Genomic DNA, 12,745 nt, shown 5'->3' on the forward strand with positions numbered 1-12,745 from the left:
TCAACAGATGCAGAGAAAGCTTTCAACAAAATTCAACACCCATTTATGAAAAAAACCATCCAGAAAGGAGGCATAGAGGGAACCTCCCTCAACAAAATAAAGGCCATATATGAAAAACCCACAGCCAGCATCGTTCTCAATGGTGGAAAATTGAAACCATTTCCACTAAATCAGGAACAAGATAAGGTTGCCCACTCTCACCACTCTTATTCAACATAGTTATGGAGGTTTTAGCCACAGCAATCAGAGAAGAAAAAGAAATAAAAGGAATCCAAAATGGAAAAGAAGAAATAAAACTGTCACTGTTTGCAGATGACATGATACTATGCATAGAGAATCATAAAGATGCCCCAGAAAACTACTAGAGCTAATTAATGAATTTGGTAAAGTAGCAGGATACAAAATTAATGCACAGAAATCTCTTGCATTCCTATAGGCTAATGATGAAAAAATCTGAAAGAGAAATTAAGGAAATGCTCCCATTAACCATTGCAACAAAAAGAATAAAATACCTAGGAATAAACCTACCTAAGGAGACAAAAGACCTGTATGCAGAAAACTATAAGACACTGATGAAAAAAATAAAGATGCTACAAACGGATGGAGAGCTACACTATATTCAATTGGAAGAATCAACGTTGTAAAAATGACAATACTACCCAAAGCAATCTATAGATTCTATGCAATCCCTGTCACACTAGCAATGGTATTTTTCACAGAACTAGAACAAAAAATTTCACAATTTGTATGGAAACACAAAAGACCCCGAATAGCCAAAGCAATCTTGAGAAAGAAAAACGGAGCTGGAGGAATCAGTCTCCCTGACTTCAGACTATACTACAAGGCTACAGTAATCAAGACAGTATGGTACTGGCACAAAAACAGAAATATAGATCAATGGAACAGGATAGAGAGCCCAGAAATAAACCCATGCACATATGGTCACCTTATCTTTGATAAAGGAGGCAAGAATATACAATGGAGAAAAGACAGCCACTTCAATAAGTGGTGCTGGGAAAACTGGACAGCTACATGTAAAAGAATGAAATTAGAACACTCCCTAACACCATACACAAAAATACACTCAAAATGGATTAAAGACCTAAATGTAAGGCCAGACACTATAAAACTCTTAGAGGAAAACATAGGCAGAGCACTCTATGACATAAATCACAGGAAGATCCTTTTTGACCCACCTCCTAGAGAAATGGAAATAAAAGAAAAATAAACAAATGGGACCTAATGAAACCTAAAAGCTTTTGCACAGCAAAGGAAACCATAAAGAAGACGAAAAGACAACACTCAGAATGGGAGAAAATATTTGCAAATGAAGCAACTGACAAAGGATTAATCTCCAAAATATACAAGCAGCTCATGCAGCTCAATATCAAAAAAACAAACAACCCAATCCAAAAATGGGGAGAAGACCTAAATAGACATTTCTGCAAAGAAGATACACAGATTGCCAACAAACACAGGAAAGGATGCTCAGCATCACTAATCATTGGAGAAATGCAAATCAAAACTACAATGAGGTATCACCTCACACCTGTCAGAATGGCCATTATCAAAAAATCTACAAATAATAAATGCTGGAGAGGGTGTGGAGAAAAGGGAACCCTCTTGCAGTGTTGTTGGGAATGTAAACTGATACAGCCACTTTGGAGAACAGTATGGAAGTTCCTTAAAAAAATAAAAATAGAACTACCATATGACCCAGCAATCCCACTACTGGGCATCTACCCTGAGTAATACATAATTCGAAAAGATTCACGCACCACAATGTTCACTGAAGCACTATTTACAATAACCAGGACATGGAAGCAACCTAAGTGTCCATAGACAGATGAATGGATAAAGAAGATGTGACACATATATACAATGGAATATTACTTAGCCATAAAAAGAAACGAAATTGAGTTATTTGTAGTGTGGTGGATGGACCTAGAGACTGTCATACAGAGTGAAGTAAGTCAGAAAAAAAAAAAAAAATCCCGTATGCTAACACATGTATATAGACTCTAAAAAAAAAATGTTCTGAAGAACCTAGCGGCAGGACAGGAATAAAGACGCAGATGTAGAGAATGGACTTGAGGACATGGGGAGTGGGAAGGGTAATCTAGGGCGAAGTGAAAGAGTAGCATTGACATATATACCCTACCATATGTAAAACAGATAGCTAGTGGGAAGTAGCCGCATAGCACAGGAAGATCAGCTCGGTGCTTTGTGTCCACCTAGAGCGGTGGGATAGTGAGGATGGGAGGGAGATGCAAGAGTGAGGAGAAATGGGAATATATGTATATATATATATATATAGCTGATTCACTTTGTTATACAGCAGAAACTAACACAACATTGTAAAGCAATTATACTCCAATAAAGATGTTAGAAAAAATAAATAAACTATGATTAAGAAAACACAACTCTATTCTCATTCTCCTTTCTTTGGTTTTTAATGACGTCAGTCAGTCCTTCCCCTTTCCAGTTAATTTTTTTTTTTTTTTTTCTTTGCGGTACGCGGGCCTCTCACTGTTGTGGCCTCTCCCGTTGCAGAGCACAGGTTCCGGGCGCACAGGCTCAGCGGCCATGGCTCACGGGCCTAGCCGCTCCGCGGCATGTGGGATCTTACTGGACCGGGGCACGAACCCGTGTCCCCTGCATCGGCAGGCGGACTCTCAACCACTGCGCCACCAGGGAAGCCCCCAGTTAATTTTTTGAATAGAATTTCACTGATGCTAAAACATCCATTGCCTGCTGTTACCTACAGGCAAAATCCTTACCACCTATTGTAAACGAATGAATATTTCAAGCAAATAAACATAAACAATTTAACTTGTGACACATTCTGACTTTGAATTAGTAATTCATTAGCTTGACTATATCCTTGGTTAGGCTGAGTTGAGCTTAGCAACTTAAACCTGTTGCGCAGCAGAACAGAAATGTAATGATGGTTCCGTAAGGTAAGCATAAGTGCTGCCAAAGATTGTTTCTTTATTTCCTTTTCCTCAAATTATATCTTACTGAGCATGGGATCTAAAAACATTTACTATTTATGTTTGTAAATTTTATTTTAAAATTTTATTATTGAAGTTTCAAACATGAACACTAGTTGTGGTAATAGTACTATAAACTCAATGTGCCCATTTCATCACCTAGTTTCAACATATTAACATGACAAGCTTGTTCTACTATACTTTTACCCACTCTTCCCTCAATTATTTTTAAGCAAATCCTACATATCATATCATTTCATATCACGGAGATATTTCAGCATGTATCTCTAAAACTGGAGGTTCTTTTTAGAAGGCATAAAAAATATAATCATCCCTAAAAATTAACAATAGTTACTTAATATCATCAAATATCCAGACACTGTTCCCATATACTGAGTGCCTTATAAATTTTTAAGACAGACAAATCATTAAATCAAGATTCAAAATGTCCATACATTGAGATAGCTGGTATGTCTTTTAAAGCCTTCTCCTTGTTTTTATATCTTGCACTTGTTGTTGTTGTTGATACCAGGACTAAGATACTAAGTCATTTATCCTGCAGAGTTTTCTAAAATATATTATGCTAATTACAGAGCAGTGATGTCATTTATAGAGTTCCTTTGTCACCTACACTTCCTATAAATTGGCAGGTAAATCTAGATGTTTGATCAGATTCAGAATATTTTTTTCATTTCTGGGCAGATTTCCTTCATGGGTAATATTGCATACTTCTACCAAGATGTATACGTTGTCTCTCTTTTTTGATGTTATCAACTACTGATGATTATTTCTTAGACCCATTAATACATTATCAGGGTGACAAAGTAATGATATTTGTCATTTCTTCTCCATTTATTAGCTAGAATCCTTCCAAACAGAAATATTCCCTCATTAATTATTTGGTTACTGAGGTAAGGTTATATAAGAACGGAGGACAAACACTTGATTCTTTCTCTTTAGACATTTTCAAGAAATAAATAAATAAAAAGAATCACCAGGAGCCATCAATGAGTTATTTTTAATACCATCATAAACCCATGAAATGAAGCATATCTGATGTATCCACTGTAGTTTTTGTCTTAACTGATGCTCAAATAATTTCATCTTAGACCAGTAGAAGCTTATTCAGGTTGCCTCCTGAGCTCTTTTGATATCACCCAAAGTCTTTGATAGTTACCTTGTTTTCCAATACTAGAGGATATTTCAGGCTCACTTTGTACATTTCTTTTTGTTCCATAACTAGAATCAGCCATTTCTCAAAAATCAAAACAAAACAAAAGTTCCTTTTAATGTAAGTGGTAAAGACCACGATCTGGATACCAAAAAGGTAGTCTTTGCTATTGGGTTGGTCATTGCTTTTAGACACTCTCAGTGTACAGAAGTAGGAAAAAGTTTTTAAAAATAAAATATGCGTGTGAGTTTTTTGTCTGCTTGTTTGTTTTGGATAACACCATTATTGAGATCTAATTCACATATAAAATTCACCCTTTTAAAGTATACAATTCAATGTTTTTTAGTATATTCAGAGTTGTACAACCATCACCACATCAGTTTTAGAACATTTCCATCACCACCAAAAGAAACCCTGTATCCTTTAGCTATTATCCCCCAAGTATCCACATTCTCCTTCCCCCCACTAAGCCTAAACACAAGCACTAACCTACTTTCTGTCTCTACAGACTTGTCTACTGTGGTATTTCATATAAATGGAGTCATATATCAATAATATGTGTTTTTTTGTGTGGCTGAGTTCTGTTACTTAGTATTAGGTTTTTAAAGTTCATCCATGTTGCAGCAAGTATCAGTACTTCATTCCTTTTTATGGCTGAATAATATTCCATTGTATGGATAGACCACATTTTGTTTATTTATTCATTCATCAGTTGATGAATATTTGGGTTGTTTCCACTGCTTGGCTATCATGAATAGCTGCTATGAATATTAATATACAAGTTTTTATATACACATGTTTTTATTTGTCTAGAAGTGCAATTGCTGGATCAAATGGTAAAAGTATGTTTAACTTTTTGAAGCACTATCAGATAGTTTTCCAAGTGACTACATCAAATAACATTCCTACCAGCAGTGTATGAGGTTCTGATTTTACCACATCTTTGACAACATTTGTTTTTATCTGAATTTTTTGTTATAGCCATCCTGATGAGTGTGAAGTGGTCTCTCATCATCATTTGGGTTTGCATTTGATGGCTAATGAGGTTGAGCATCTTTTCATGCACCTTACTGGCAATTCATATATCTTATCTGGATAAAATTCTATTCAGGTCTTTTGACCATTTAAAAAAATTGGGTTATATGTCATTTTTAACTGAGTTGTAAGAGTTCTTTGTATATTTTAGATATAAGTCCCTTATCAAATATATAATTTGCAAATATTTTCTCCCCTTCTGCGGATTGTCCAAAATCTGACCCGAACCTACAATGCCAGCTACATCTCCTGCCTCTTACCATGATAAACTCTTTAAGCCTAACAGTGGCTTATTTCCTGGCCTTCTATTTAGAGTCCCTAAATTCTAACTGAAATTTCTTCTCTCCCCCATAAACTCTAAATAAACTTCCAAAAGAGTGAAGCCTCCAGATGACCTCAATAAGATGATAATCCAATTATCTTTTCATATATGCATCTCCTGTAATATCTAACCTGGTCTTTGCATTTGGTTGACACAAGTACAACTTAATTAATTATGAGATAACCTGCATGCTGTTGACCTATTGACTCTCAGGACAACTGAAGTTCAGAGAAAGATCAAATAAATATGGCCAATACAAGTCAGAGAAAATATCTTCCTGGAAGATGTAGAACTTGAGCTAGAATCTTACATAAACAAGAAGTTATCTTTTTAAAGACATAGTTACATATTCCAATGGCTAGCAATACTCATTCCCCTGCCAATCTCATTCAGAGTTTAACCTATTTCCTAAAGTACAGCCTTAGGAAGAATAAGTACAGCTCTTTCATAGTCTCTACATATGAAAGCGCTTATGAAATTACTTACAGCCAACGTTTTTACTCCAGGCTCCAGCTCACTTCTCCAGTTATCACTCATGTTCTTAAAAGAACCTACCAGGATCTTCTTTAGCCTCATCCTACAACACTTACTTATCCCAGGAAATTTGGATTATGATTAGATTTATTTGAGAACTGAAATAGCCACCTAACTAAACCCTGTCAGTTTATAAATAGGAGATAGCATAGCATAATAGTTACAGAAGATTCGTTAACCTTTCCAGAATCTTATTTTTTCCAATTTCCCTTTTTAAGATAACTGTTGTTCATGACGACTTACCCTAAACTATGATTCTGCATTTACATCTGCAAGACCTTTCAGGATCCTGATGTATAATTTTATGACTCTGAAGAAATATATGCTAGTTTATAGCACCTAAGTGCTCTCCCACGTCTGATCCTGCTTAAATTTCAAATACTCCTTAACCATGCGTGTTCTGCTATCTCCAGTTTGAAGTTCATTTCTTCAGAGTCAAAAAGGAAAAAATATCTGCAGTTGGTAAAAAGAGTGGTTCAAACAGTACACAATTGAGAACTGAAAAAGTGAGATGTTTTCCTTAGTTCAATCACACTGTGTCTGTGACTTCATCCAAAGCTCACAATCAATACTGACCCCATTTCCTCATCTGTATAAAGAAGCAAGAATGGGCAACTACTGGAATCTTCCTCCATGTTTGTCCTCAGTAAGTGTACTTCCCACTATCCAGTTGAGCTACGAATCTTTTAATATTCAAGTGGCTCCACACCACCATCTTCTTTGGTAAAGTCAATTTTCTCCTACCCTGAGGTTTTTCAGCCCATGTTATTGCTAGACAACCTACAGAATTCTCATAAAGCCTAAGAATCAGTCATTTTCCTCACTCATATATGCAAATTTCACAATCTTTTGCAAGAAGTTCTATAGGATTGTGGACTTTGATCCCCACCATTATTGCACACCTTTGTCATTAAAACCCAAACAACTTGGGCAGTGTGAAAGAGGCTATAACTTCCATGTGATGCCAGTCACCAGAGTAGCCTAGAAGTCAAAAGCAAGAATCTATAGTCCTCATAACTGCAGACCCACAGTGAATGGCCCCTCAAGGGGCAGGGAAGACTACTCTTCTCTCTGGGTCTTGCAAGTACACACAAATAAAAACTGCCTGAGCCCTTCTGTACTGTTCCCTGTTAACAAACTCTTTTGCACTACACACACACACACACACACACACACACACACACACACACACACACCCCTCACAATGTGGTTGAGTCAGAAGGGGCTTCAATATCAGACACAAGAACCTCTAAAACTAAGTGCCTCAGAGAGCAGAGAAATCCTCTTTCCCTTTTCCCATGGCCTACTTTATTTAATTTTGAAGCTTTATTGACATATAACTAACAAAATAAGCAGTACCTAATTAAAATGTACAATTTGATGTTTTGACTTATATACACACCTGAAGAGTCATCAGCACAATTATGATAAGGAACATAACCATCATCATTAAAAGTTTTTTCCAGCCCTTTTAATCCCTCTATCTTACTGCTTTCTCATGTACCCCTCTGCTGTTTCAGATATTTATAAGATGTGGCCATCCTTTGGGACTGGGGACTAGAAATCCTACTTTTAACTGGCTCCCCAAGAGATCTCCTATATACCAAGGTTTGAAAAACCCTGCCTTGGGGAAGGAACTTTACATCCTCTTTGAAACATATTCAATTTTGGGCTTCCATCCATGAAAGCATATCTTTTTTTCCTCTAAATGTTTTTAAAAGTCTTTTTTCCTGTTGTTTATGATATACGTTCAACTATTCCCATCATTCTCTTCTTTTATTTTTTTAGAATTCCAAGTCAAAGGTAGTCTAATCATTGTAAATATATAGAACTGTGACATATAGTTCTAAGAGAAGATGGAGGATAATACAAATCTCTGAACTTTACAAAGTTTGGAGTAATTTTATAAAAGGCTTAAATTTTATCATACAGAAATTTTCAAACATTACTATATACAAAGTTTCCAAAAACGTACCACATACATTTTCAGGAGAACATGATTCACCTCACAGTGCTAGATAATTAATTTAGAAAGTTATTTTTTGAAAAGTGTTCATCATGGTTTTGTAAGTCAAAATTTCATATTATTTGGACTTCACTGAACACATGCAGTCATCTAGTTCAAACGGAGCTTCTCCTCAATGGGAATATATATGGGGCATGAAATGCTATTACCAAAAACATTAAATAATTTATACTAGTAATATTAACATTGTTGACATTTTTCTTTACACTATTCTTCAAAATGTTCCTAAAGGGAATCAAATAAAAGTACAGTATTTGGAAAGTCCACTGAATGTGTTTATTACTTGCTGTTGTAATAAAAGCAAACTGAAGTCCCACCTCCATCATTAATGCTTTAAGGTCTTATTTATTCTTTTGATGATTACCACCCAGACAAAATTTAAAAAACATAAAAAACCCTTCAGTTTCAGGTAGAAGCATTATTATTTTACTTTTGAGTAAAGGAAAGCACCATGAGTCACTGCCATCAAATGGAAAAATGCCTTATGGTAAATAATGTTTCCTTTTATTGCTGGTGTAAAAGTCCCAGCTCTGAGAGTAACCAGGAGTCATTGCAAGTGATTTTCTGTGAAAAGAAATAAAACTAAATGATCAATGTGGAAACTAGAGTGTAACCCAGACTCAGAGTTAAGCAGGAATTCTCATATCCTAGTTTTTATTGCCAGGCTGCCAAAAGATGTTAAAATTATATGGGGTAAGTAGGAATGAGGATATAACTGAAGAGTTTTGGCTTGGTATTCTCCCTCTCAAGGAAATTATGCAACCTCTCAAAGATATTTGTTTTACTCTTTGATTATATATCCAAAATACTTCTCTGAATTGTATCGGTTTATTAAATCTCTGTAACAGAGTAAGGCACTCTCTAAGGTACTTCTGTGATTTCTAGAAGAGTTAACTGAGTATAGCAAGATCCTTGATCACAGTGTTTTGACATTTCTTAACTAACTGATTCCACGTAACACCAAGATGTCTCAACAGCATTTCATTTTAAAAAGCTAATACGTTAAAAATTTTGTTGGAAAGATTTAATCATTATTCATTTACTCATTCAACAAAAATGTTTTGAATGTCCACTATGCCCACCTATAGGGTGCTGGAAGATTTAAAACTCCTACTTCTTATTTTCACTAAGCTAGTTTATCCATTGTTGCTCTAAAAAAGGACAGCAGAAGTCCTTATTACTTACCTCTCATTCAACAAGTGTCTCTTCCATAAAGCTTTCCCTGATCATCTCAGCTAGAAATTATGCCTCTCATCTCTCTACCATATGGTCATATATCAATCTTGTACTGTATTTTTTTAAAATTAATTAATTAATTTTTTGGCTGCACCTCGCAGCTTGTGGGATCTTAGTTCCCCGACCAAGGATCGAACCTGGGCCCCCAGCAGTGAGAGTGCAGAGTCCTAACCACTGGACCACCAGGGAATTCCCAATCTTGTACTGTATTTAATTTAGTTTCATATCTTATCTTTCCATTTAGTCCATAAGCTCCTATACAGCAGAGGCCCTAACTCTACACCCCTATTCATTCATTCATTCATTCATTCATTCAACAGGAAAGACATTGAGCCAGGCATTATGTGAAATTTAAAGGTAAATAAGACACAGGTACCATCACCAATTTGATTTTAGTTCAACTGGTGAAATAAGACATGTACACAATTACCACAACGTGATTCCTATGAATTTTTGTACATCTAAAAATGCATTGAGTTGAAGGCTTTTCCCAGCATTCCTGGCCCCTGCTTCTTTATATACCTCACATAATTTAACACGATGGCATGGACAAAGTAGAGACTAAATAAATAGGTGCTGGATGAATATTTGTTGAGAGTACTTTTTAAGATTTTACTGTTAGGCCCATCAAATTTACCTTTTTGTTCATGCATTTCATAAAGCTACCCACTGTGATACTTTATTACATTTGTATTTTCAGATTCTGGTGGCTCTTAAGTATTAAAAGGAGACAGAAATATTAATAAAAATGTGAGGAAACTATGTGTACTAAGAAGAGCATTGAGCTTTGAGTCAGGGAATCCACTCTGGACTTTCGTTCCTCCATTTCCTAGTTGTATGACTTGCATCTTGACCTCTGACTCTAGCTCTCAGTTTCTTATTTGTAAAATAGGAATAACAATTGCCACCGGACAATGTTGTCATAAGGCACAAATGAAAGAACACATTTGGAAGCACTTGGAAAACTGCAAAACATTTTTGAAATGATACTGTGAGCTCCCAGACTGCTTATGGCTAGTAAAGAGTAGCATGTAGTCAAGCACAATGAGAACTTCCCTTGCTGCTATGGATTGTCAGCCTGACTTGCCATTGACACCTTATCAATTTAGAAAAGTCACAATTTGTCATTGAATTTCAGTCTTTCTAGACGCAACCTGAAAACATGCCTTATACAGATAAAAGCTTAGCGGGATCCAGCATTTGATGATCCTAACAATAGTTGTAAAATCTTCAGAAATCTTTATAATAAATGTAATAGGCAAATACGGCCTTGCTAGTCACACATTTATAGTAGCTTTCAATTATAGAATATTTTTATGTGTGAGGCAGTGTGCAAAGTGCTCTAAAGACATTTTCTTAGCGTGATATGTGGCTAGAAATCTCAAGTTCCAGTCAGAAGATGCCACATCACTTGGACTGCACCACAGTATACAATGGGTTATGGAGTGTGAAGACCTGGACCCAAGTCTAGTCCCTTAAAACTAAATGATTCTAGTACCAGGCTTCTCATCCATTTTTTAAAAAATGGCACCAGTGTTAGTCTCTGTCACATAGGTTATTATGAGGATTGAATCTAATAATTCAGTAGAGCGTATGCAGAGTGTCTGGCTCAATTAGTACTTTTGTCATCTCTTTCACCTAATAGCAAATTACCTTGAGCAAACTACTTAACCCTACCAGACTTCAATTTCCTCATCTGTAAAATGTGGATAATAATAAAACTTTGTCACCGTACTGTTGTATTAAATTAGATAATGTATAATCTGGAAAATAACACAGATATTTTAATTCATATTATCACCTCATCCTCTTTCTCTTCTGCCACTTTGCTCTTCAAAATAACCACAGTAAACTACCAGGATATGCTCTCTGGAAGGAAATTCTGGAATAAATTAAAATTCCAAGAAAACTGCATTTTATCACCAAGAATAGTTATCTCCCTTGGGCTATGTATGTTTCACATCAACAGCAGCCCCAGAGCCATCTAACTTGACAGTACAATTCCATGTGGATTAGTGTCAACAAACCTTGAGATACAGTTGGCTGCAGGACACCTGAGGCCCATCTCCTCTTCTGCTGATTCGCTGGACAGCAAAGAACAGCATTCTCAGATGTTCAACCATGCACCACCCACCAGGCCTAAAAAAGATTACAGGGGGGATGAATATGAGTTCCTTTCTCATGACAGTAATAAAGAACAAGGGAGTAGTGAGGCGTCCTGTTGAGGTGAATAAGTGTTATGGGAAGAATTGAAATAATTAAATCATTTTTTGCTCACAGCTCTAAAGGTCTGGGCTCACTGACTTGTACTTTGACAGCACTTCCTGCTCAGCTGTGTATATACATCAGACACTTCCAAGTTTAGAAGATTCAAGACATTATGAAGTGTCATTTCTTGAAGAGAGGCCACACTATTTATTCCTCATCTAATAAATGCCAGTACCAGACAAAAGGAAATACATACACATACAACCAGAGTTGTATGTGCTGAATAGCTCACGTACAACTCCTTGAATTAGATGAATGTAAACATTAGTACCAGACTGAAAGCAGGAGCAAGATGGCGGAGTAGAAGGATGTGCACTCACTCCCTCTTGTGAGAGCACTGGAATGGCAACCAACTGCTGAACACTCATCAACAAGAGGACACCGGAACTCACCAAAAAAGATACCCCACATCCAAAGTCAAAGGAGAAGCCACAAAGAGACGGGAGGAGAGGCGCAATCACAATAAAACCAAATCCCATAACCACTAGGTGGGTGACTCACAAACTGGAGAACACTTATACCACAGAAGTCCACCCACTGGAGTGAAGGTTCTGAGCAACACGTCGGGCTTCCCAACCTGGGAGTCTGGCAATGGGAGAAGGAATTCCTAGAGAATCAGACTTCGAAGGTGAGCAGGATTTGACTGCAGGACTTTGACAAGATGGGGGCAACAGAGACTCCACCCTTGGAAGGAACACACAAAGTAGTGTGCACATCGGGACCCAGGGGAAGGACCAGTGACCCCATAGGAGACTGAAACAGACCTACCTGCTACTGTTGGAGGGTCTCCTGCAGAGGCAGGGGATAGCTGTGGCTCACTGTGAGGACAAGGACACTGGCAGCAGAAGGTCTGGGAAGTACTCTTTAGTGTGAACCCTCCCAGAGTCTGCCATTAGCCCCACCAAAGAGCCGGTAGGCTCCAGTGCTGGGTAGCCTCAGGCCAAACACCCAAGAGAGAGGGAATCCAGCCCCATCCATCAGCAGACAAGTGGATTAAAGCTTTACTGAGCTCTGCCCACCAGAGCAACAACCAGCTCTACCCACCACCAGGCCCTCCATCAAGAAACTTGCACAAGCCTCTTACATAGCTTCCTCCACCAGAGGGCAGACAGCAGAAGCAAGAAGAACTACAATCCCGCAGCCTGTGGCACAAAAACCAC

At 37.2% G+C, this 12,745-nt stretch overlaps 1 non-coding gene across 1 annotated transcript; it reads right to left on the reverse strand.

Moving 5' to 3' along the window:
* Nucleotides 1-9,433: 9,433 nt before the first annotated feature.
* On the reverse strand, nt 9,434-9,506 carry TRNAE-CUC. The gene has a single exon. It is a non-coding gene; the product is annotated as a tRNA-Glu (tRNA).
* Between the last annotated feature and the right edge of the window lie 3,239 nt (nt 9,507-12,745).

This window comes from Monodon monoceros, unplaced genomic scaffold (genome assembly GCF_005190385.1).
Source record: "Monodon monoceros isolate NGI ecotype Baffin Bay Population unplaced genomic scaffold, NGI_Narwhal_1 Super_Scaffold_5, whole genome shotgun sequence".
In the NCBI taxonomy this organism is placed as follows: domain Eukaryota; kingdom Metazoa; phylum Chordata; class Mammalia; order Artiodactyla; family Monodontidae; genus Monodon; species Monodon monoceros.